This window comes from Chiloscyllium punctatum, chromosome 21, assembly GCF_047496795.1.
Source record: "Chiloscyllium punctatum isolate Juve2018m chromosome 21, sChiPun1.3, whole genome shotgun sequence".
In the NCBI taxonomy this organism is placed as follows: Eukaryota; Metazoa; Chordata; class Chondrichthyes; order Orectolobiformes; family Hemiscylliidae; genus Chiloscyllium; species Chiloscyllium punctatum.
The window spans coordinates 46,998,590-47,026,100 of NC_092759.1; positions in this window are offsets into that span (position 1 = coordinate 46,998,590).

Consider the following 27,511-nt stretch of genomic DNA (forward strand, 5'->3'; position numbering starts at 1 on the left):
GAGTAAATGGGAGATTTGGTGAAAGCAGTAAATGGGAGATCTGGTGCACAGTGCTATTACAGTGCAGGAGTAGGGCAGGGTAATGTCAATGGGTGAGTTGGTGAAATTCCCGAATTAGTGCAGGATTGGTAAATGGGAGAATTTGTGCAGGGAAGCGGAGCCCTTCTCTAATTCTCCCATTTCCTGGTGCCACGCACCAATTCTCTAATATAGCTCCACTGTGCACCAGGTTTTCCATTCAGTATTTCCCTGCAACAATTCTCCTATTTAGTCGTCCACTGCCAGAATTCTCTCATCTTGCGATCCCTGCATCATATCTCCAAATTACCGATCCTACACATATCTTCCCTTTCGTTGTGAAAAGCACCAACTCCCCCATTTCGTGGTGCACTGTATTGAATCTGGACCACTAATCCTTTCCAACATTTGTCCTATTCACTGATTCACTGCCCGTTTTCTTCCATTTTCTCCAATTCTCGAAGTTATCAGCACCCTGCACCAGGTCTTTCATTTACTGATACCCCACACCAATTCTTCAATTCAGTGTTGCTAAGCACCACTTTCCTAAATTGCTGAAGTCCTGAGCCAGTTCTCCTCACAGTGTTGCGTTACACCAGTCCTCATATTGACTGATGTCCTCGAACAATTTACTCTAAATCTCTCTAGTGTTTTCCTGCCCCAATTCTCCCATTTAGTTTTACACTGCACCAAATCTCCCATTATCTGATGCAGCATTACATTTCCCACATTTCGACAAGCCCTTCCCCAATTCTCCTGGTAAGTAGTTCCTTGCAATGATTCTCCAATTTAGTGGAGTGCTGCCAGAATTCTTTGAGGCATGGACGGGTTAGACCGAATGATCTGTTTCTGTGTTATCAATCTCTATGATTGTATGACTCTATGTATGGCTATTTCTCCCATTTTCCAAACCTGCACAAATCATGGAACTGCACAATTTCTCCCATTGAGTGTTATCCTGCCCCCATTCTCCCACTTCGAATTTAATGGCACCTGCATGAATTCTCCAATCATTGACGACCTGCATTTTTTTCATGTAGTGGTGCACTGAACTGAATCTCCAATTAACTGATGCTTGCAACATTTCTACTTTTAATTGACTCCCTGGCCCCTATTATCCAATTAAGACATACTCTGCTCCAACTCTCTCATATATTGGCATTCCCAACAATTTTCCAATGTAATGGCACTGTGCACCGAATCTCCCATTTATTGATTCCCATCAAATCCCCCATTTACTCATACCCCTGTACTAATTCTTCCATTGACTGATGCCCGATCCCGATTCTACCATTTAGCAGGAGCCTCAGCTTTGGTAAGTGTGACTAGACCACGAAACCAGAAGGAACAGAAAACCAATCAAGTGAGAGAAACTAAAAGCAATGTCGTTATCAGACGGAGATCACAGGAAGTGACACCTTTTCCTACAGCAAAGAACCTAAGACCAGGAGGCAGTGTTTCCTCCCCATGCTGGGTTTCAGGAAATATGGTCAGAGCTGAAGCTGAGTTTGCAATGGGACAGGTAGGATACCATTTTACTGACCATGTAGGTGTGAACAACATACAAGGGTCTGCCTCGTCATTCTCAGGAACTCACTGGTTAACTAAGAAGCTGACCCACTGGATTAATATGTGTGTGCAGTGTTAATTAGCACTGAGCCAATCAGATCAGGGAGCTCCCTTGGTGCCTTGCAGACTGCTGTGGGAGAAATAGGTTCTGGTTCCCTTCTCACAGATGCTGCCTGACCTGCTGAGGTTAGATTACAGATCCCCAGGAACAGCAGGGTTTTCCCTTTATGTATTTTCTTTCTTCTTACTCGATGGGTCATTTGTGATGCTGAAGATCCCATATGTTTTCTATTTCACCCTTCAGCAGATCTTGTTACAGTAAAAGACCTGTGCACATGAACACCAAGGTAACTCTATCCATGTTCACCTTTCTGTAGTCCGGTCGAGTTTGTCTCTCTTTAGCCTTTTATCCCAAACTCCATCACAGCGGTCTTCAGTCTGTTCATTTCCCTCCACAACCTTCTGCTATTTCCTGGTGACATTATTATTCGCTTGTCTGTACAAACAATCCTGTTGGCCAGTATCATCCACAGTATCTTCTCCAAATCCAAGTTAGATGTCAAAGAAAATATTGGTGTCTTTTCTTTCTCGATAATAAATGACCATCTGTATCATTCATATATAGAGAACAACATGATTAAAATATTCATCCTTGCAGTAAACAAGCAAATTGGATGTTAATTCTGCTGTTTGCAAGTTGCAGTAATTTATGATCACTTAGCATTTTTCTGTCCTAGCACATTAATTCTCCATGATGAGCTTGAGTCATTTATTACAATAGCTTCAGTTTATATCCAGCCTCTTATGCAATAATTTAGGAAACCGATTGGAGGGCCTTACCTTCATTAATCTTGGATTTTATTTCATCACATTTGTTGAATTTTAACTCCACACTGACTCTCCTTAAACACAGCCACCCTCTCCAGTTGGGTTTGTGTTGTTCTGCTCCAGGTATAGTCCAAGTGTAAACAGCACCGGTGGCAAACTGACCCGCCTGTTGGCATCAGGAATAGATTCTTGTTGTACTTTTGAGATTGGTGTCATATTGTCAAACTTGTATGTTGGGACAGTAGAATCACCCTTTGGGTAGAGAACTGGCTCGAAGGTAGAAGACAGAGGGTGGTGGGGGAGGGTTGCTTTTCATACTGCAGGCCTGTGACCATCGGTGTGCCATAAGGATCGGTACTGGGTCCACTGTAGTTTTGTCATTTATATAAATGATTTAGATGTGAACATAGGACGAATGGATAGTAAGTTTGCAGATGACAGTAACATTGGAAGTGTCAAGGACAGTGAAGATGGTTACCTCAGAAGACAACGGGATCTTGATCAGATGGGGCAATGGGCTGAGGAGTGGCAGATGGAGATTAATTTGGATAAATGTGAGGTGCTGCATTTTGGAGAAGCAAAAGAGAGCAGGACTTATACACTGAATGGACAAACTACTAGGGATGTTGCTAAACAAATAGACATGGAGTGTAGCTTCATAGATCGTTGAAGGTGGACTAACATTTCGATAGGATAGTGAAGAAAACGTTTGTCATTTTTGACTTTATTGCTCAGTGAATTGTGAAAAGGAGTTGGGAGGTCATGTTGCAGTATTGGTTCAGCCACTTTTGGCATATAGTGCAATTCTGGACTCCCTCCTATAAGAAGGGTGTTGTGAAACTTTAAAGGGTTCAGAAAAGATTTTCATGGATGTTGCCAAGGTTGGAGGGTTTGTGCTGGAGGTTAAGACTGTATAGGTTGAGGCTATGATCCCTGGAGCGTCAGTGGCTGAGGAGTAACCTTATAGAGGTTCACAAAATCATGAAGGGCCTCAATAGGGTAAAAAGGCAAGGTGATTTCCCTGTGGTGGGGGAGTCCAGAAGCAGATGGCATATGTTAAAGTTGAGCGGGGAAACATAAAAGGGACATAAGTGGAACATTTTTCAAGCAGAGGGCACTGTGTGCATGAGCTGCCAGAGGCAGTAGTGGAGGCTGGTACAATTACAACATTTAAAAGGTATCTGGGTGGGTGTAGTAATTAAAAAGGGTTCAGAGGAACATGGGCCAAATTCTGACAAATCGGATGAGATTTCCATCGGATATCTGTTCAGCATGGATGTGTTGGACTGAATGATTTGTTTCTGAGCTTATATTGCTCTAAGTGGGTTGAGCTCCGGATTGTAGATTTATGAAGCAGAAAATAAAGTATGGCACAGAGTTAGACCGAGAAATCCTGCTAATCTCATCAGCTTTATCCTGTTTCCCTGATCCTCCTCCTTCGATCAATGCATTTTTCCGATCCTCATTTAGAATTCCTGGAGCTCTGTAACTGACCTGGAACAATGTGTGGAAAGTCCTATTGCAGTCCACATGAGGTACCTTTCCCACTGCCCTGCTCTCACGGCCTGCAATGCTGCAGACTGAGCAGACAACCCGAAGCACAATGATGAGCTCCTTCCGGCCCACGGCCCTCCTTCTCCCTGAATGATGACAATCACCAGAAACAGAATCCAGCTCTTGTTTGAGCCTTGAATACCTGACTCTGTCTCACTGAGTTAAGATTGGACTCAGAAACAGAAATGAAATCAACTTCCTATCTGCATTATGTCTCTCTTTAAGATCTCTGTGTGTCTGAGTTCAGCTCATTTGATTGGAGACAGCGGATAGTGGGTCCCCAGTGAAATGGAAAGAATGGTGGAGGAGCTCACTGAGGGACATCTCTCAAAGTGAGAATCAGAAAGATGCTATTCCGCATTGGAAGGTTTTAAGGGGAATTGATGGTTCAGAAAAATGTTATACGGCTGTTTGTAAAACTTAGGAACTCTGACTGTTTTATGGCTGGATTTTATTTTATCCTTGTAAAGATTTCACATATTAATCCTCCCTCCCCACCACTACAGAAGCTGTTGGAACTGTTCAGTGTTTCCAGCGGCTTCTGTAATTATTTCAGGTTCCTGACGGGAGCAGTCTCTCACTTTTCGAACAAACCAAACCCATCCTTGTGCTGCAACTAATATTTCAATAAGAAATGTGAAGCAGCAGAGGGGAAAGCTTCCGAGATGCCGAGCAATGCTGCCCGGTTCCATACTTTAATTCACAGGAACCATCGCCAGGAAAAGCAAGTAGCAAATCTGACAGCCCAATTTTACCACTGAATGAAAGATTTATCCCAGTGCCTTACCTTTAAAAAGCTATTTACAAACCACAACACTGCGATGGTGGGGAATCGAACGCGCGTCAACTGCTTGGAAGACAGCTATGCTCCCCACGATCACACCAGCACCCTGCTAGCAGCTCCCTCCCGATTCCCAAACGCACTTAACAAGGCCATGATCATCACCAACTGGATTGGGGCTGCAATCCAAACAAGAAATTGCTGGGGAAGCTCAACAGGTCTGACAGCACCAGAATCAGAAGCCTTCAGTTCTGAAGACCAATCCCTGGATCTGAAAGGTTCCCTCCCCACAGATGCTGCCAGACCTGCTGAGTTTCCCCAGCAATTTCTGTGCTGTCTCTCAGATCTGCAGTTCTTTATTGGAAACAAAGCAAACGTTGAGCCACCGAAGGGGATATTGGGTCAGGTGATAGTCTCCCTCATCCATAGAGACAGATGGGATGGAGCATGGAATCATAGACTCCCTGCAGTGTGGAAACCGACCATTCGGCCCATCATGCAGCCCACCAACACTCACCCCCGCCCCCACCTCTCCCTGTAACCCCGCATTTCCCATGGGTAATCCACCTCACCTACACATCTCCGTATACTACGGATAGTTTACCATGGCCAACCCACCCTAACCTGCACGTGTCTGGACTGTGGGAGGAAACCGGAGCACCCAGAGGGAACCCACACAGACCCGGGGAGAATGTACAAACCCCACACAGACAGTCTTCAATCAGACAGGGATCTGGGGAATTGGAGAGATTTAGAGAGGGAGTTCTAGGCGGTTAGACTGGTATGTGAATGATGGGCCGAACAGCGTGACCTCAGTGCTGTAAAAACTCTACAGTAACATGCCTCCCTACATGCAGCATTCATCACAGTTTGTATTGTGCTTTAATCCGTCCTGTTATTGACCTTATTCTGAATGAAATGGATGGAGAGGGGTTGTTTGTGCATTCAGTCAGGTCTGTGTATTGGTGGGTCAGGAGCATCATACCCAATAACAACAGGGGGAGGGCGGATTGAATTCCTGCCCCTTACAGACCCCATTGCAACATGCCATTTCCTCAGGGATTTCATTTGGTTTCAGATGTTTTATTGTTAATACCACCACAATATATTGATGCCCTTCTGTGCATGTTTTGACTTTGGACAGAGCGATCCCTCTTTTCTCTGTGAACGAATGGAATACCAAGGAGTCAGATTGGAGAATGTATCCTCTCACAGAAACAGATACAGGGAGATGTCATTCCCTCTGAAATAAACACAGGCCATGCTGAGAAATCTGATAAGGTCAGACAGCATCTATAGGGAGAAGGGAAAGGTTAACCCGTGTGTTATGAGGGTGGGGGGATTCAGCAGAGCGGAAGGAAGTTAGAAAAGTAATGATTTCTGAGCAATTGGAATGGGGGTAACGCTGAAGAAAGAATGAGATGGTTTGTAATAGGGTGGAGGTTGCAGACATTTAATGATAAACGGTTTCATGGAGCAAAATCCAAAAGGGATTGGGAGTTGGTTCAGTAAATATCTAAGAGGTCAGGAAATGTGAGCAGGAGGAGACCATACAACCTGTTTAAACTGTTCAGTCTGTTCTGGCAGTCAATCCAATCAGAGCTGGTTTGAGATTTCAAATCCGGTTTCCTATCCATTCCCCATATCCCGTGTTCCTCCCTGAGACCCCGGCAATCTGTCTATTCCAATCTGAAATTTACTCAGTGAGGGAGCATCCACAATCCTCAGGGAGAGAGAATATTAAAGACTCAGAGGCCTTAGAGTGAAGAGCTGTCTCCTCATCTCAGTCCCAAATAACCTGCCCCTTACCCTGAGAGTGTGGCAATCAAACCTGAATGAACTGCGGATGCTGTAACATTAATGCAGATTTCTCTGCACAGATGCTGCCTGACCTGCTGAGCTTTTACAGCAACTCCTGAGACTGTGTTATCGTGTTTCAGATTCCCAGACCCACAGGATTAATTTCTCGGCATCTCCCCCTCTCAAACTCTTCACAATCTGAGACATTCCAACGAAACCACCTTTTAATTTTCTAGAATATAGACCCAATTGATTCAGATACTCAGCACTGGAGCACACGGGTCCCAAATACTGAGCTTTATTTTGTGACTCATTAATGTGTTTGGCTCATTGCCGCTGGGTCATCACGAATTGCTCAGATATAATTGCTCTGGTGAAGATGACGGTGAGTTATTGCCTTGATCTGCTGCCATTTATTTGGGGCAGATAAACGCACAATGATGTAAGGGAGGGAGTTCCAGGATTTCCAACCAATGGCACTTGTGGGACTGAGATGTATTTCCAACCCAGGGTGGGGAGTGGCTTGATGTGGAATTGTCACCTGGTGGTGTTCCCGTGTATCTGCGGTGTTCAGCATTCCACATGATAGTGCCGTGGGTCTGGAAGCTGCTCTGGAAGGATCCTTGGGGAATTTCTCCTGAGCATCTTGTCTACGGTACACACTGCTGATACTGAGTGTCGGTGGTGGAGACAGGGGATGTTTGTAGCTGTGGTGCTGAGCAAGCTGCATTGCAAGTTTATTCCACCTAATTCTGGAGAACACAACTACTCTCCATCATCATCAATCCATTTCACAGACGGACACCCAGTGATTACACGGATCTGTTAATTGTACAAATGACCATGAGATTGTAAACCGATTCCCCTCTTCCCTGACAATGGGCTGAGGGACATTCCGTGACTGTTGCACTTTCTCCTGGACATTCCATCTGTAAAAGCTGGGAATGAGCTGATTGGACACAGACTGTGTTTCAGAAGGTTGCACTCAGGGTAATCTCACTCACTGAGAGCGTCACAATCACCTGGGTGGCGCAAAGGCGCAAGGGGTTGCGCGGTGACGTCACGCCAGGATGGCCGCCCGCACAGGGGAAGGATTGACATGGAGAAAGCAGGAGGAGGGAAGAGGTGACTCAGACCAGGGCCGTGAGGAGAGACAGAGCGGCTCCCTCTGGCGGCCGAGAGGTGGAATCAGCAGCCACAGGAGGATGGAGCGGATTGGTGGGAGGGAAGATTGACAGGTGGGACAGGTCATGGGGGCGGGGCTGTGCTGGAAGGTTTGAGATGGGGTAAGGGGGGGAGGGGGAATGAGGAAACTGGGGAAGACCACACCTCCCTCCCTGTCCTCCTGTACCTGAGGGAGATTTGGACTCAGTACCATGTGGTGGGGCTGCACATGTCATTAACACATGTCAAAAGGGAGAGGGGAGAGGGCAGAGGGGGGAGGGAGGACTGAGGGACATTTCTATTTCTCTCTCTCTCTTTTCTACCCCCCTCTTCTCTCCCTCTCTTCTTTATCACCTGCCCCTCCTCCTCCTCACCTCCTCCTCCTCCTCTCCTCCCCACTCTTCTCTCTGTTTTCCCCTCCATCAACCTTACCTTCCCCCCTCGTTCCCGAACACTCGCCTTCCCCTCTACTCACCTCCCGCCTCTCCTTCCCCCTCTCCTTCCCCCCTCCTTCCCGACTCTCCTTCCCCACTTCATTCCCCTCCCCTCCTTCAAGCATCTCCATCACCCCCTTTCCATTCCTCTCCTCTCCTCCCCTCCATCCCCCCACTCTTCTCTCTCTCTGCTTCTCCCCTCCATCCCCCTTACTTTTCCCCCTACTTTCCCCCTCTCCTTCCCTGCTTTCCCCAACTCTGCCCTCTCCCCCCCTCTCAAACCCCCTCTTCTTCATCCCCTTTCTCCTCCCCACAATTCTTCCACCCACTGCTCCCCCTCCCATCCCCTTTCACCCCCTCTCCTCCCCAGTCTCTTTGTTTCCTCTCTCCTTCAACCCCTTCTCCTTCTCCCTTCCTTTTCCCCCTCCCCTTCCCCTACTTTCCTTCCAACCCTATTCCCCTCTTGCCACCTCTCTCCTTCTCCCCACTCCTTGTCCCCTCTCCTTACCCACCTCTCCTTCACCCCTTCTCCTTCCCCGTTCCCCCTCTCATTCCCCCTTCGCCCCTCTCCTTCCACCCATCCTTCCCCCTTCCCCCTTCCTTCCCCGATTCTCTTTCCCCCACTTCACCTTCCCCTTCACCCTCTCCTTCCCCCTACATTGTTCCTCTCCTATCCCCTCTATATTTCCCCTCTCCTCCCCTCTCTCCTTCCCCCAGCTCTCCTTCCCTCTGCATACTTCCCCTCCTCTCCTGCGCCCCCTCCCTCATTTCCCCCTCTCCTCCACCCTTCCTTCTCCTCCATCCTTCTCCCCCTTACCACCTTCTCCTTCCATCCCTCTCCTTCCCCTCCCCTACCTTCTCATATCTCCTTCCCGTTTCCCCCATCCCCACCTCACCTGCCGCCTGACATCCCCTCATTCCCCCCCTCTCTTTCCATCCTCTCCTTTCTCCCTCTCCTTCACCCCTCTCCTCCCCCCACTCTCTACTTCACTCCTTCCCCCACTCCCTCCCCTCCCTCATTCCCCCCTCTCCTCCACCCCTCCATCCTTCCTTCCTCCTACCCCCTTCTCCTACCACCACTCTCCCTCCCCTCCCTTCCCTTCCCTTCCCACATCTCCTTCCCGTCCCTTCCTTCCACACCTCTCATGTTTCCCCCTCCTCCCCCTCCCTCCATTCCCCCTTAAACCCATCCCCGACACCCTCCTTTCCTTCACTCTCCTGTTGTGGGTCTATTATATCGGAGAAGTATTCACATTTTTGGATTATTTGAATCTCTTTCGAGGTAGAAGTGACCTGTACAAGAAGGATGGATTACATAAATTTGGAAGGGGTCTAATCTAATATACTGGCAGGGAAATTTGCTAGCGTTGCTCGGGATGATTTAAACTAGTAAGGTGGGGGGTTTGGGGACCCAGGGAGATAGTGAGGAAATATATCAATCTGACGCTGGGACAGTTATGTACAGAAGTGAGTAAAACAGTCAGGGCAGGCAGGAACAAGGTAGGACTAATAAATAAAACTGCATTTATTTCAATGCAAGAGGTCTAACATTGAAGGCAGATGAACTCAGTGCACTGTTAGGAACATGGGACTGCGTTAAAGAAAGACAATATACAGCTCAGGAACAGGCTCTTCTGCCCTCCAAGCCTGAGCCAATCCAAATGTACTGTCTAAACCTGTCGCCCAATTCCTAAGGATCTGTATCCCTCTGCTCCCCACCTACTCATGCCTCTGTCCAGACACATCTTAAATGAATCTACAGTACCTGCCTCTACCACCTCTGCTGGCAACACATTCCGAACGCCGACCACACTCTGTGTGAAGTACTTGCCGTGTGTATCGCCCTTAAACTTTCCACCTCTCACCTTGAAAGTGTGACCTCTCTTTATTGAATCCTTCACCCTGGGAAAAAGCTTATCTCTATCGATCCTGTCTATAGCCTTCATGATTTTGTAAACCTCAATCACGGCCCCCCCCAATCTCCTTTTTTTCTAATGAAAACAATCCTAACCTACTTAACCTCTCTTCATAGCTAGCACCTTCCATACCAGGTAACATCCTCGTAAACCTTCTCTGTACCATCTCCAAAGTGTCCACATCCTTTTGGGAATGCGGTGACCAGAACTGTACACAGTATTCTAAATACGGCCGCACCAATGTCTTGTATAATCTTAACATGACTTACCAGCTCTTATAGTCAATACCCCATCCAATGAAGGCAAGCAGATTATATGCCTTCTTGACCACTCTATACACCTGTGCAGCAATCTTCAGGGTACAATGGACCTGCACTCCAAGATCTCTCTGCCCATCTACATTTCCCAAGGGTCCTCTGTTCATTGTATAATTTGCTCTCGAATTAATCTTGCCTAAATGCATCACCTCACATTTGTGAGATATCATAGCAATTATGGAAACATGGCTCAGAGATGGGCAGGACTGGCAGCTGAATGTTCCAGGATACAAATGCTACAAGAAGGATAGAAAAGGAGCCAATAGAGGAGGGGGAGTGATGTTTCTGATAAGGAATAGCATTACAGCTGTGCTGAGGGAGGATATTCCTGGAAATACATCCAGGGACGTTAGTTGGGCAGAACTGAGAAATAATAAAGGGATGATCACTTAATTGGGATTGTATTATAGACCCCCGAATAGTCAGAGGGAAATTGAGAAACAAATTTGTTAGGGAATCTCAGCTATCTGTAAGAATAATAGGGTGGTTATGGTCAGGGATTTTAACTTTCCAAACATAGGCTGGGACTGCATAGTGTTAAAGGTTTAGATGGAGAGGAATTTGTTAAGTGCTTACAAGACAATTTTCTGATTCAGTATGTGGATGTACCTACGAAAGAAGGTGCAAAACTGACCTACTCTTGGGAAATAAGGCAGGGCAGGTGACTGTGGTGTCAGTGGGGGAGCACTTTGGGACCAGCGACCATAATTCTATTAGATTTAAAATAGTGATGGAAAAGGGTAGACCAGATCTGAAAGTTGAAGTTCTAAATTGGAGAAAGGCCAATTTTGACGGTATTAGGCAAGAATTTTCGAAAACTGATTGGGGGCAGATATTCGCAGGTAAAGGGACGGCTGGAAAATGGGAAGCCTTCAGAAATGAGATAACGAGAATCCAGAGAAAGTATATTCCTGTCAGGGTGAAAGGGAAGGCTGTTAGGAATAGGGAATGCTGGATGACTAAAGAAATTGAGGGTTTGGTTAAGAAAAAGAAGGAAGCATATGTCAGGAATACACAGGATAGATCGAGTAAATCCTTAGAAGAGTATAAAGGCAGTAGGAGTATAACTTAAGAGGGAAATCAGGAGGGCAAAATGGGGACATGAGGTAGCTTTGGCAAATAGAATTAAGGAGAATCCAAAAGGTTTTTACAAATACTTTAAGGACAAAAGGGTAACTAGGGAGAGAATAGGGCCCCTCTAAGATCAGCAAGGCGGCCTTTGTGTGGAGCCACAGAAAATGGGGGAGATACTAAATGAGTATTTTGCATCAGTATTTACTGTGGAAAAGGATATGGAAGATATAGACTGTAGGGAAATCGATGGTGACATCTTGCAAAATATCCATCTTACAGAGGAGGAAGTGTTGGATGTCTTGAAACGCATAAAGGTGGATAAATCCCCAGGACCTGATCAGGTGCATCCTAGAACTCGGTGGGAAGCTAGAGAAGTCATTGCTGGGCCTCATGCTGATATATTTATATCATTGATAGTCACAGGTGAGGTGCCAGAAAACTGGAGGTTGGCAAACGTGGTGCCACTGTTTGAGAAGAGTGGGAAGGACAAGCCAGGGAACTAGACCGGTGAGCCTGACCTCGGTTGTGGGCAAGTTATTAGAGGGAATCCTGATGGACAGGATGTACATGTATTTGGAAAGACAAGGACTGATTCGGGATAGTCAACATGGCTTTGTGTGTGGGAAATCATGTCTCACAAAATTGGTTGAGTTTTTTGAAGAAGCAACAAAGGGGATTGATGAAGGTCGAGCAGTAAATGTGATCTAAATCGATTTGAGTAAGGCCTTCGACAAGGTTCCCCATGGGATACTAGTGAGCAAGGTTAGATCTCATGGAATACAGCGAGAACTAGCCATTTGGATACAGAACTGGCTCAAAGGTAGAAGACAGAGGGTGGTGGGGGAGGGTTGCTTTTCAGACTGGAGGCCTGTGACCAGTGGAGTGCCACAAGGATCGGTGATGTGTCCTCTACGTTTTGTCATTTACATAAATTATTTGGATGTGAGCATAACAGGTGCAGTTAGTAAGTTTTCGGATGACACCAAAATTGGAGGTGTAGTGGACAGCGAAGAGGGTTATCTCAGATTACAACAGGATCTGCACCAGATGGGCCAATGGGCTGAGAAGTGGCAGATTAAGTTTAACTCAGATAAATGTGAGGTGCTGAATTTTGGGAAAGCAAATCTTAGCAGGACTTATACACTTAATGGTAAGGTCCTAGGGAGAGTTGCTGAACAAAGAGACCTTGGAGTGCAGGTTCATAGCTCCTTGAAAGTGGAGTCGCAGGTAGATAGGATAGTGAAGGAGGCGTTTGGTATGCTTTCCTTTATTGGTCAGAGTATTAGGTACAGGAATTGGGAGGTCATGTTGCGGCTGTACAGGACATTGGTTAGGCCACTGTTGGAATATTGCGTGCAATTCTGGTCTCCTTCCTATTGGAAAGATGTTGTGAAACTTGAAAGGGTTCAGAAAAGACTCACAAGGATGTTGCCAGGATTGGAGGTTTTGAGCTACAGGGAGAGGCTGAACAGGCTGGGGCTGTTTTCCCTGGAGCGTCAGAGGCTGAGGGATGACCTGATAGAGGTTTACAAAATTATGAGGTGCGTGGATAGGATAAATAGACAAAGTCTTTTCCCTGGGGTTGGGGAGTCCAGCACTAGAGTGCAAAGGTTTAGGGTGAGAGGAGAAAGATATAAAAGAGACCAAAGGGACGAAGTTTTCACACAGAGGGTGGTACATGTATGGAATGAGCTGCCAGAGGAAGTGGTGGAGGCTGGTACAATTGCAACATTTAAAAGGCATTTGGATGGGTATATGAATAGGAAGGGTTTGAGGGATATGGGCCGGGTGCTGGCAGGTGGGACTAGATTGGTTTGGGATATCTGGTCGGCATGGACACGTTGGACCGAAGTGTCTGTTTCCATGATGTACATCTCGATGATTCTAAATCAGTAACCACCGACATTTGGATTAATTTTGAGTCAGTACAAATCGGTGAGCACTGACATTTCAAAACATTTTGGGACAGTTCAAATCAATAACCATACACATTAGAAAGAATTGTGGTCAGTACAAATCAGTAACCAGTGATTCATGGAAAAAAATTCGGGTCGAAACACTGACTCTTGGAAAATCTTTGTGACAGTGCAAATCAGTAACCATTCACGCCTAGGAACATTTGTGCTCAGTAAAAATCAGTAACCACTGACACTGAGAAAATGTTCGGGTCAGTCCAAATCAGTAAACACTGGTACATGGAAAAACATTCTGGTCGGTGCAAATCAGGAAACACTGACCCTTCGACAAACTTTCAGACAGTGCAAATCAGTAACCACTGACAGTTTGCAAAATTTCAAGTCAGTACAAATCAGGAACATGTGACATTTGGAATAATTACAGGTCAGTTCAAATTGGTGAGCACTGACGTTTCAAAACATTTTGGGACAGTTCAAATCAATAACCATACACATTAGAAAGAATTGTGGTCAGTACAAATCAGTAACCAGTGATTCATGGAAAAAAATTCGGTCGAAACACTGACTCTTGGAAAATCTTTGTGACAGTGCAAATCAGTAACCATTCACGCCTAGGAACATTTGTGCTCAGTAAAAATCAGTAACCACTGACAATGAGAAAATGTTCGGGTCAGTCCAAATCAGTAAACACTGGTACATGGAAAAACATTCTGGTCGGTGCAAATCAGGAAACACTGACCCTTCGACAAACTTTCAGACAGTGCAAATCAGTAACCACTGACAGTTTGTAAAATTTCAAGTCAGTACAAATCAGGAACATGTGACATTTGGAATAATTACAGGTCAGTTCAAATTGGTGAGCACTGACGTTTCAAAAGAATTTGAGACAGTGCAAATCAGTGACCATCCACACTTAGAAAAGGTTCGGGTCAGTAGAAATCAGTAACCACCGACACAGAGAATAATTTGGGGTCAGTACAAATCAGTAACCACTGATACATGGAAAAAATTCTGGTCGGTGCAAATCAGGAAACACTGACACTTTGACAACGTCAGGGCAGTGCAAATAAATAATCACCAACACTTAGAAACATTTGGGGTCAGTATAAATCACTAACCACTGACAGTTGGAAAAATTTCATGTGAGCGCAAATCAGTAACCACTGACAGTTGGAAAATGTTCGGGTCAGTACAACTCAGAAACCACTGACTCTGAGAAAATGCTGGGTTAGTGCAAATCAGTAACCACAGACACTTAGTGAAAATTCAGGTCTGTACAAATCAGTTACAACCAACTGTTTGAAAAAATTTCTGCTCTGTACAAATCAGTAACCACCGACAGGTGGAAACATTTGGGGTCAGTACAAATCAGTAAGATCTGACTATTTGAAAACATTTGGGTCAGTACACATCAGTAACCACCGAGACTTTGAAACATTTCCGGTCATTTTCCATCAGTAACCACAGGCAGTTGGAAATATTTCGGGTCAGCGCCAAAACAGGAACTGGTGACAGTTTGAAAAATTTCAAAAACAGTACAAATCAGTAACCACTGACACTAAGAAAGATTTTGGGTCAGTGCAAATCAGTAAACATCCACACTTGGAAAAATTTGGGGTCAGTATAAATCAGAAACCACCGACAGTTGGAAAAAATACGGGCAGTACAGATGATTCATCACCAACACTTCGAAAAATTTCAGGTCAGTACAAACCAGTAACCACTGAGGGTTGGGTGAATTTCAAGTCAGTACAAATCAGTAAGCAGTGACACTGAGAGTAATTTTGGGTTAGTACAAATCATTAACCACCGACGGGGGAAACATTATTACGGGGTTAGTACAAATTGGTAAGCACAGATGTTTAAAATAACTTTGGGTCAGTGCAAATCAGTAACCATCCACACTGAGCAAAAATTGGGGTCAGTACAAATCAGTAACCACCAACACTGAGAAAATGTTTGGGTCAGTATAAATCAGTAACCAATGACACATGGAGACATTTCTGGTTATGGCAAATCAGGAAACACTGACACTTCGACAAACTTTGGGGCCGTGCAAATCAGTAATATCTGACTCTTAGAAACATTTCGGGTCTGTACAAATCTGTAACCACCAAAAAGTGTTAAAATTACAGGTCAGTACAAATCAGTAAGCACTGACATTTCAAAACATTTCTGGACAGTGCAATCAGAAACCCACAATATTAGAAACATTTTGGGTCAGTGCAAATCCATAACCATCCACATTTGGAAAAAATTGGGGTCAGGACAAATCAGTAACCAACAACAGTTGGATAAATTTGGGGTCAGGATAAATCAGTAACCAACAACAGTTGAATAACTTTCGGGTCAGGAAAAATCAGTAACCACTGACAGTTGGATAAATCAGTGTGGGAAAAGATTTGCTAACCCAGGATAGGCCCAGCAAAAGCAAAATTGGCCAAACTGTACCAGAACACCCAGAATTCACCAGCAGCTCACAAGCCGAATCAGACAGCACACATACAAGAGATTAGGATTTCTGCTCCCACTGACATGACACAGCACCACAGTTATCTCAAAGCCCTAAGGGCAGTTTCACAACCCAGCAATACTAAAGTCACAAAAGGAGTAAAAACAATGACTATGGAAGAGCACAGCAGTTCAGACAGCATCCAACGAGCAGTGAAATCGACGTTTCGGGCAAAAGCCCTTCATCAGGAATAAAGGCAGAGAGCCTGAAGCGTGGAGAGATAAGCTAGAGGAGGGTGGGGGTGGGGAGAAAGTAGCATAGAGTACAATGGGTGAGTGGGGAAGGAGATGAAGGTGATAGGTCAAGGAGGAGAGGGTGGAGTGGATAGGTGGAAAAGAAGATAGGCAGGTCGGACAAGACCGGACAAGTCAAGGAGACAGTTACTGAGCTGGAATTTGAAACTAGGATGAGGTGGGGGAAGGGGAAATGAGGAAGCTGTTGAAGTCCACATTGATGTCCTGGGGTTGAAGTGTTCCAAGGTGGAAGATGAGGCGTTCTTCCTCCAGGCGTCTGGTGGTGAGGGAGCGGCAGTGAAGGAGGCCCAGGACCTCCATGTCCTCGGCAGAGTGGGAGGGGGAGTTGAAATGTTGGGCAACGGGGCGGTTTGGTTGATTGGTGCGGGTGTCTCGGAGATGTTCCCTAAAGCGCTCTGCTAGGAGGCTTCCAATCTCCCCAGTGTAGAGGAGACCACATCAGGAGCAACGGATACAAAAAATGATATTGGTGTATGTGCAGGTGAAACTTTGATGGATGTGGAAGGCTCCTTTAGGGCCTTGGATAGAGGTGAGGGAGGAGGTGTGGGCACAGGTTTTACAGTTCCTGCGGTGGCAGGGGAAAGTGCCAGAATGGGAGGGTGGGTCGTAGGGGGGTGTGGACCTGACCAGGTAGTCACGGAGGGAACGGTCTTTGCGGAAGGCGGAAAGGTGTGTGGAGGGAAATATATCCCTGGTGGTGGGGTCTTTTTGGAGGTGGCGGAAATGTTGGCGGATGATTTGGTTGATGCGAATGTGTAGGGTGGAAGGTGAGCACCAGGGGCGTTTTGTCCTTGTTACAGTTGGAGGGGTGGGGTTGAGGGCGGAGGTGCGGGATGTGGACGAGATGCATTGGAGGGCATCTTTAACCACGTGGGAAGGGAAATTGCAGTCTCTAAAGAAGGAGGCCATCTGGTGTGTCCTATGGTGGAACTAGTCCTCCTGGGAGCAGATACGGCAGAGGCGGAGAAATTGGGAATACGGGATGGCATTTTTGCAAGAGATAGGGTGGGAAGAGGTGTAATCCAGGTAGCTATGGGAGTCGGTGGGTTTGTAAAAAATGTTAGTGTCAAGTCGGTCGTCACTAATGGAGATGGAGAGGTCGAGGAAGGGGAGCGAGGTGTCAGAGATAATCCAGGTAAATTTAAGGTCAGGGTGGAATGTGTTGGTGAAGTTGATGAATTGCTCAACCTCCTCGGGGGAGCACGAGGTGGCGCCAATGCAGTCATCAATGTAGTGGAGGAAGAGGTGGGGAGTGGTGCCGGTATAATTACGGAAGATCAACTGTTCTACATAGCCAACAAAGAGACAGGCATAGCTGGGGCCCATACGTGTGCCCATGGCTACGCCTTTGGTCTGGAGGAAGTGGGAGGATTCAAAGGAGATATTGTTAAGGGTGAGGACCAGTTCAGCCAAACGAATGAGAGTGTCAGTGGAAGGGTACTGTTGGGGACGTCTGTAGACGAAACAATGGAGATCTTGGAGGCCCTGGTCATGGCGAAAGGAGGTGTAGAAGGATTGGATATCCATGGTGAAGATAAGGCGTTGGGGGGGGCGGGGAAACGGAAGTCTTGGCGGAGGTGGAGGGCGTGGGTGGTGTCTCGAACGTGTGTGGGGAGTTCCTGGACTAGGGGGGATAGGACAGTGTCAAGGAAGGTAGAGATGAGTTCAGTGGGGCAGGAGCATGCTGAGACAATGGGTCGGCCAGGGTGGTCAGGCTTGTGGATCTTGGGAAGGAGGTAGAACCGGGCAGTGCGGACTATGATGTTGGAAGCTGTGGGTAGGAGATCTCCTGAGGTGATGAGGTTCTGTATGGTCTGGGAGATGATGGTTTGGTGATGGGGGGGTGGGGTCATGGTCGAGGGAGCAGTAGGAAGAGGTGTCCGAGAGTTGGCGTTTGGCTTCAGCGGTGTAGAGGTCAGTGCGCCAGACTACCACTGCGCCCCCTTTATCCGCTGGCTTAATGATGAGGTTGGGATTGGGGCAGAGGGATTGGAGGGCTGCGCGTTGTGAGGTTGAGAGGTTGGAGTGGGGGAGGGGGGACGACAGGTTGAGGCGGTTAATGTCCCGGCGGCAGTTGGAAATGAAGAGGTCGAGGGCCGGTAATAGGCCAGCGCGGGTGTCCAGGTGGATGCAGTGTGTTGGAGGTGGGCGAAGGGGTCGTCGGAAGGTGGGCGGGAGTCCTGATTGTGAAAGTAAGCTCGGAGGCAGAGGCGACAGAAGAATTGTTCGATGTCATGTCGTGTATTAAATTCATTGATGCGTGGACGGAGGGGGATGAAGGTGAGTCCTTTGCTGAGGACTGATTGTTCGTCCTCAGTGAGTGGGCGGTCTGGAGGGATGGTGAAAACTCGGCAGGGCAGGGAGCTGGGATCTGGTGTGGGTGTGGATCTGGGAGTGGGTTCGGAGCCAGTAGCTGGAGTGAGTGTGATGGTGGGGGGGATGGGGGTGGAGGCATGAGCTGGGGTAATGTTGCCCTCGGGGTTCTGGGGTGTGGGGATAGTTACAGTGGGGTCTGTGGGGGGCGTATCAGCAGAATGCAGGTGAGTGGCGCTGGCGGAGGCGGAAGTGGTGGTGATCATGGCAGTAGGGGTGGCGGAAGTCACTGAGCATGTGGCATCAACGATGATGTGAGGGCCGGAAGTGGCTGTGGGAATGGCCATGATGTGGGCGGAAGTGACATCATCACTCAGCGTGGGGGTGGTAGCTGCGTCAGCCGCATAGCTCATGGCGTTTCCGAGGCCGGAGGAATCTTCTGCAATGTTTGAGGAGCGCTGCTTATGGAGGTGGGTGGATAAATGTTGGTTGTACTTACAGTTTTTGATGTTTGAGATGGAATTGAAATACTGTTTGTTGAGAGTATGAATTCTCCTGAGGATGTAATACAGAGTGGGTCCTTTGCAATTCTGAGAGAGTGTGGCCCTCAGCTGAGGTAGGGCTGACTGTAGAGAGGTTAGGTGCCGGCGCATTGCTGCAAGCGTGGAGCGGAGGATCTTGAAGGAGAATTGTTACTGGTGTTTTTGAATCTGTAGTCTGTACTGTTTGTCCTGTTCGGGTCCGAACTCTGCTGGTTTAAAGGTGGTCTGGAGTCCGTGTGGGATGAGTTGGTTACGGAGGCATGCACTGAGGAAGCAAATGTGGCTGTGGTTTCACAACATGGTTGAAGAGCTTCAGAGCAGAGGAAATGACCTGGAAGTTGCAGTGGGAGAGGGACTCACTGAGATTCTTGTCGAGAGAGGAGGAAAACTTCTTCAAGGCAGACATCCTTGCAAGAGGATTCGTAGTTGGGTTAAAATCAACAAGGTAAAAACAATGACTGCAGATGCTGAAAACCAAATACTGGATTAGTGGTGCTGGAAGAACACAGCACTTCAGGCAGCATCCAACGAGCAGCGAAATTGACGTTTCGGGCAAAAGCCCTTCATCAGGAATAAAGGCAGTGAGCCTGAAGCGTGGAGAGATAAGCTAGACGAGAGGGGTGGGGGGGGGCTTTTCCAACTATCCACTCCACCCGCACCAATCAATCAAACCGCCCCGTGGCCCAACATTTCAACTCCCCCTCCCACTCTGCCGAGGACATGGAGGTCCTGGCCCTCCTTCACCGCTGCTCCCTCACCATCAGACGCCTGGAGGAAGAACGCCTCATCTTCCGCCTCGGAACACTTCAGCCCCAGGGCATCAATGTGGACTTCAACAGCTTCCTCATTTCCCCTTCCTCCACCTCATCCTAGTTTCAAATTCCAGCTCAGTAACTGTCTCCTTGACTTGTCCGGACTTGTCCGACCTGCCTATCTTCTTTTCCACCTATCCACTCCACCCTCTCCTCCTTGACCTATCACCTTCATCTCCTCCCCACTCACCCATTGTACTCTATCCTACTTTCTCCCCACCCCCACCCTCCTCTAGCTTATCTCTCCACGCTTCAGGCTCTCTGCCTTTATTCCTGATGAAGGGCTTTAGCCCGAAACGTCGATTTCGCTGCTCGTTGGATGCTGCCAGAACTGCTGTGCTCTTCTATGACCACTAATCCAGTCTAATGACCATGCTGAGCGAAGGAATCATATCAGTTCACATTGTGAGATGGAAGTTGGAATAAATGATAGAGATGAGGCTCAGGTTTATCAGCGATTCACAAATGAGGATGGAGTGTGTGGGCGATGTGAGGGATTGAGGTGTGAGAGATCAGGAAGACAGTGCACAAGAAAATATTAAAGGGTAAATATTGAAGGGGTGGAGTGGAGTGGGGAAGTCTGTGATAAATAACTGGCAGCAAAACACAGGAAAACTTTCTTTTTATCAAAGTGAATATCTGGGAAGTAATTTATTCTGCTTCAGAGAAATAGCACCCTTATAGCTAAATGTCTGCATTTTATTGAAGGAAAATTATACCTGTAGCTATAATAATGGTGGTAAACAGCTGGAAAAATGCTAGTGCTGTTGTTCGACAATGCTTGCACTGAGCATGTGAATTACTCTGGATGTTCCCACAGATGGCTTGGATGCTGGAACTCCATGAGATGATTCTGGTTTGTGATCTCGCCACTTACTGAGTCCAGTCAAATGAACAAACCAGCAACTGCCTTGCTTATTGCTTCAGAATATATCAGAGCATTCATGGCTGCCAACGCATAGAATCATGAAACGAATTAAAGGCCTATCACGTCTGTGCCAGAAAGTGCACATCCAAAGGTTTTGTAAACGTTTGTGAGGTTACCTCCCTCAACGACCCTCCTAGACAATGCATTCCAGATTCATACCACCCTCAGTACGAAACACATTCCACAAGTCCTCTCTCAAATCTCTGCCTTTCACTTCAAGAATGCGTTCCTTTGTTTTTGACCCTTTGACTAAGGAAACAGCTTCTGATTGTTCATCTTCTCCATACCCCTATACTCCAGTCTACCTGTAGCAGGTTCCCTCCTCAACCTTCTCTGCTGCAATGAAAAAACGATCAAATTCAGCCCTCCACATTCATAGTTTGAGTACTCACTTGTCTTATTACTTCTGACATGCATCATCCCACATTTATTAGTGTTACATTTCATCGGCCATTGATCTGTCTATCTGAATAATCTAATTATATTCTCTTGATTGTGAGCCACTCAGCTCAGCTTTGTGTCATCCACAATATTGGTCAGCATTCCACTGCCCCCACCCCCCATTTTCCACATGCTCACCATCGTCATTTATGAATATCACAAACAAACCGTGATTTCCTTCCTGTTTCCCAGATGTTATTCAGAGGAAGATTTGAGAATTCCAGTCTCTGTTTTTTCTTATTTTGGTCAATTTACAGAGTGATTTGGTTAACATCTTTTATGAGGAAGCCAGAAATAACAGTTTTGACACAGAGTTGAATTCACCTTTTACACTTTGCATGTTTTATTCATAAAGCTTGTAAGTAATTTAGGAAGAACTAGGGTTTGGCATCTTGCGCTGGAACATTAACTTTTTGGAGGCACTGCAATAGCCAGAGCTGGAGACATTTTTCATCTGCAGGATGGACACAGACTAATTCATTGTTTGTTTAAATCAGCTAGTGTGATGAGGATAAATACTCAATTAAATTCTATGTTATGGACAAACTGAAGGAGATCAAATCATATTCTCATGTCTACCTTGAATTGGAAGCAAATACATACTGTAAAGAAAAATCAAAAATGTTGAAACACCACACAAGACAAGAAAAAATCCTCTGCACTTGATACAGAAAGATAGAGTACATGTATCATATTAACAAGAATCAAGTGATGGAAAAGAAAGAACATGAAATCTTTTCTTAATTTTGAATGGAAACCTGATCTCGATTTTCCTGAACAGTGATGTTTTCGCACCCAATCCCGCTTCCCCAAAACCAAGTTTTTCCCTGTCACTAAAACTTCATCCGTCATTCTTCCTCCTTCGTCCTACTCTTTCCTCACAGTCCTACTTCCCTTGCACTACCCCTTCTGCTGTTACATGCTCTTCCACTGATGATTTCCCTTTACACCCTCCTTCTGCCACTCCCACTGTAAGTTACACCAATTCCCCAGTTACTCTCACTTCATCTGACCATCGCATTCACTTTTTGCTTTCCAACTGGGATGATGGGAGCCACTGGCTTAGGTTCTGCTATTGATCATCAGTGAATGTTGAGATTGGGATGATCAATGTCCAATCGGAACAGACAATAGTGTGTGTCTGTCACTGTCTGATGCACCGTGAACAGGATGGTTTTGTTCCCCATGGTCCAGAGTGGAGTATCTTTCTGTCTCTGTGTCACAGTGCACAACCAAACAGCCTCATCACAAATAGGATAAACCTTTCCTCAAAATCAGAAGTCCATGCATGAGTTTTCCCTTAAACATTGTGAGTACAGTGTTCAAACAAGCCGTGTTTTACACTTTTGCTTTTTATTATTTTAACGGTTTACCTCTTTTGAGGTGAGATCAGAGTAACTTCCTTTGCATCAAAGTAGTATTTGATTCATGTGGCATCACGGACCCTGAGTAAACAGGGGTCAATGGGAATCGGAGGAAATTCTGTCCTGGTAATTTCCTCACTGAACGATGACACCTTCCCCAGAGCTTTTGAGAATGACAAATAAACTCTGCCCTTGCTAATACCTTCCAAAACCATGGATGACCTTGTCCTGTTAATAACATCAACATTTATTATGTTTTCACAGTTTTGTCTGAAATCTCAGAAAAGTAAGGCTTTGCTGATTGAGTGTCACTCCAATGAAATCAGGGCATTACAATAAGATTACGTTCATTTTCATTCAGTTACTTCCTGAGGACTGATCATGTGATTGCAGTGCCAGTGATATCAACATTGTATCTGTGCAACAGCATCACATCTCATTGGCTCAAGGCTGCACCACTCCCCAATTCTATTTCTTTCTCCGGCTCATTCGCCATGCTCATCAGATATATGAGGCACACAAGATGCAATAACACAGAGATGCTTATGATACCTTGGAACCTGACTTCCCACCTGTGCCTAGCACTCTGACTGCATCCCCTCCCCCAAATGCACCTCCTGTTGTATCTTCACCCTCCCTCCAACCCATCCACACTCTGATGTTGAATGTTCTGTACATACAAAGGTCTCAATGTTATCCCGCTGTTCCCCAACTTTGATGAATTTCGGGTACGGCATGACGTTGAACTCTTCTCCCACCATCTTCTCCTCGGTGCCCATTTCATTGGGCAAAGATTCTGTTCCCTGTTCCACAGATTCTTCGAATAGCTCCAATACTCTTCCTCCACCTGGACCTCTCCCTCTGCTGTTTGCTTGAACTCAATCTGTTCATTGAGAATGTTCGATGGGACATTGATTGTCTTAATTTATCTGCATCCCCTCACCCAATCCAACAAATCACCCTCTGAACAGGCTGTACGCCGTGTGCTTTGATTCAAACCTGACTTTATTATTCAGCCTGTGCTGGTAAGGGTGATGCTGCTGTAGTCTGGTGGACTGACCTCTACATTGCAGAGACTGAGGGCCAGCTCTGTTATCTCCTCATATCACCTACTGGACCATGACCCGACCATGGCGCATCAGGCCATTGTATCAACTATGATAATTGACCACATTTCATCTGGTCAGTCACACCGTACTTGCCCCCACCTAACGGTCCCCAAGCTGATGGTCCTCTGATAGCAGAGCTCACTTCTATCTCCTCCTGAAAATCCACAAACAGAACTACCCTGGAAGACCCATTGCTTCAGCCTACTCCTGCCACACAGAGGGGGTGCATGGATACACATGTGGGCTTCAGTCATACCTGTTTCTTCAAGGGGTACGTAGACAATTCCCAGTTCCATTTCTATTCCATACCCATCAACAACTCTTCCTCCAATGCATAGATTATATCATCGATTCTGCTTCTCTCTCTTGTCTTGAATTTTAAAAAAACATCGATTTCACTTCAAATTTGCATGGCTCCTTCACTTTCACCTAGTCTTTCTCTGACTCATCACTTCCTTTCCTCGGCATCTCTGTTTCCATTTCTGGAGATCGACAGGCCACTAATATCCAGTATTAACCAACTGACTCCCACAGCTACCTGGAGTATACACCCTCACAACCTGTTTCTTGCTAATACTCCATTCCATTCAACCAATTTTTCTGTCTCCACCGCATTGCTTCTGATGATGTCAATTTCCAAAATGTCCACCTTCTTCCTCAACTGAGAATTTCTCAGCACTGTTCTCGAGAGGGCCCTCAACCAGGTCTGACCCACCTCTTGCATTTCTATTTTCACCGTCTCTCTGCCCTCCTGCAACAGCACGACAATTCCTCTTGTCCTAGCCTACCATCCCACCAGCATTCACATGAAGTGAATCATCAGCCGCCATTTTCCCCACCTCCAGCAAGATGCCATCTCCAGATACATATTTTCCTCCTCAAAATTTTCCGCCTTCTGGAGGGACCAGGACACCCTGGTTCACTCTCTATTCACTCCCATTACCCCGCCCTCACCCCCACCACAGGCCCACTTCACTTGCCCCTGCCGAAAGAGTAACATGTTCGCACCTCTGTCCTCCTTTCTCACTATCCAAGGGCCCAACCACACCGTACCGATGAAGCAGCACCTTACCAACATTTTCCACAATTAGTCTACTCGATTCGCTTCTCACAATGTGGTCTCCTCTACATTGGGGAAACTAACGGTAGCCTGGGTGACCGCTTCACTGAACATCCAAAGTGTACCTATACAAATGACCCTGAGCTTCCAGTTGCCTGCCAGTTTAAAACCGCATCCTGTTCCCTGGTCAATATCTCTGTGTCAGGGTTGATGCAGTGTTCCAGGAAAAGTCTATGCAAACTGGAAGAACAACGCCTCATTTACCGTGTGAGGACCCTATTCCCTTCAGACTCAAAATCAAGTTCAATTATTGTCGGCCCTGAATTCCCCAATGTCCTCCGCCCCGACCAATAATACACCAGGCCCTCGTTCTCACATCGCCTTCCATTACACACCCTCTATGTTTAGCCACGAACAATCTCCATTAACAGCTGTCCAGCCCCTTCTGCATATCAACCAACATTTTCCGAGCTCCCATCAGTTTTGATGAAGCGTCACTGAACCCGAAACGTTAACTGTGATTTCTCTTCACAGATGCTGCCAGACATACTGAGCTTTAGAAGCAACTTCTGTTTTTGTTTCAACAGTTTCATGGCACGTTTTCACAATTCAATACGTCATCAATATTTAGAGCCTTGTCAAACATAGGAACTTTGTAATTTCTCATTTAATGTCCATAACAAATTACTCGAGATCCAAGTGAGACAGGGGCTTTGCTGTTAATGTTCAGATCAGACAATTTGTCACAGTTCAGAAAGAAAAAGAAATCGAAAGAGCTGGAGCAAAACTCAACAAATCTGGCAGGATTTGAGCAGAGATGCACAGAATTAACCGTTGACTTTTCAGAAATTTCACATCATAATCAATATGTTAACTCTGTTTCTCTCTGCAGATACTTCTTCATGTTTTTATTTCGTTTCTCCACCATTTTCCGTTTGTATCTCATGTTTCTTGACAGGTCCATATGCTGACCTTGGTTATATTTGGACACTATGGTCCTATTACAGTTGGTGTGTCTGTGACACGTGCATTAAGGCCGAAATCTGTTTCTTCTATAAGATTCAAAGAGAAAAAAAAAACATGTTTCTGAATATCCTGTAAATCTCAGAAAACCACTTTGTTTTAAAACACTTTTTATTGCAACTGAACTTCATGACATAATAAGAATCGATTTTTGTTGATGGAACAGTCTGTGTCCTTTATTGAACAAACTTGTCTACCCCCCCCCCCCCCCCCCCCGCAAAGGCTTTCAATACATATCACAGAATTATTACAGCAAAGGATGCGGAAACTCAACCCATTGTCTCTTCCAGCTTAGAATGAGCTGTATCTCTTACTGTTATTCTGTATACTGGCAACTGAAAAGATTCTATTCGTGTGACATGGTAACTGCTCTGCCCAGGACCATAAGAAACTACAGACGGTTGTGTGCACAGCACAGATCATCACGGAAGGCAATCTTCCATCCATTTATACTTCTTATTGTCACCGATAGGCTGGTAACATAAAAAATCTTTCCCAAACCGGTAATGATCTCCGACAACCTCTTCAAACAGGATTAAGATAGAGAGGCTTGAAAACATGGATCAGCAGACTCAGAAACAGTTTCTTCCCTACCGTAATTAGACTGCCAAATGACATCTCTAACTTGAAATAATACTAGTCTTGCTAATAGCGATCTTGTTTTGCACATCTCCTGTGCAGCTGTAACCTTATATGCCTCACTCTGTTGAAGTACCTCATGAGCTGAGTTTTTTTGTCTACTATCATGTTCCTGCGCTACTCACAAAACAAAGCTTTCCATTGTACATTTGACGAAAAGAAATCAAATCAAATCAAATAAAACACGTGGACTACAGTGGCTCACGGTCTTCTCAAGAGCAGCTAGAAAAGTGAAGTAATGCTGGCCCAGCCAGTGATACCCATATCCCCTTAACGAATATAAGAAGATGACCACCGTTTAGGGCAGAGAGACAGGGAGATAAAATCGCTTTAAACATTTTCTTAGACATGTACAGGTTTCCCTTCATTGAACAAGCTTGTCCCCCCTCCTACCCCCCCCCCCCCCACCCCATAGGCTTTCAATACATATCACAGAATTATTATAGCAAAGGTTGAGGAAACTCAACCCATTGTCTCTTCCAGCTTAGAATGAGCCGTATCTCTTACTGTTATTCTGTATACTGGCAACTGAAAAGATTCTTTTCGTGTGACATGGTAACTGCTCTGCGATTTTAAGTACAGTGTTCCTTTCATAAGCCGATATGGTGTAAAGTGAAGAAGCATTCATTTGTATGGGAAAAATTTCGGCAATCTTCGTAAAAGTGAAAATCCTCTTTGGATTTCTTTTGATTAGCGAAAACAGATTAGATTAGATTAGATTAATTCCAGTGTGGAAACAGGCCCTTCGGCCCTGCAAGTCCACACCAACCCACCGAAGCGCAACCCACCCAGACCCCTACATCTACCCCTTATCTAACACTACGGGCAATTTAGCATGGCCAACTCACCGGACCTGCACATCTTTGGACTGTGGGAGGAAACTGGAGCACCCGGAGAAAACCCACGCAGACACGGGGAGAATGTGCAAACTCAACACAGTCAGTCGCCTGAGGCGGGAATGTCCTAATTCAGGTTATTTGGAAAGGGAAGCGGGGAAAAGCGAACTTTTGAAAAGCAGGGGATACCTGTATTTACGTGGGCATGTCATCAGAGAACATGCAGCTGGCGTTGTTTGGAATTTGGCAACACAGCCGTGTGTGGACAGGGAGTACAGTAGGGGGCTGAGGGACACAGCTGTGTGTG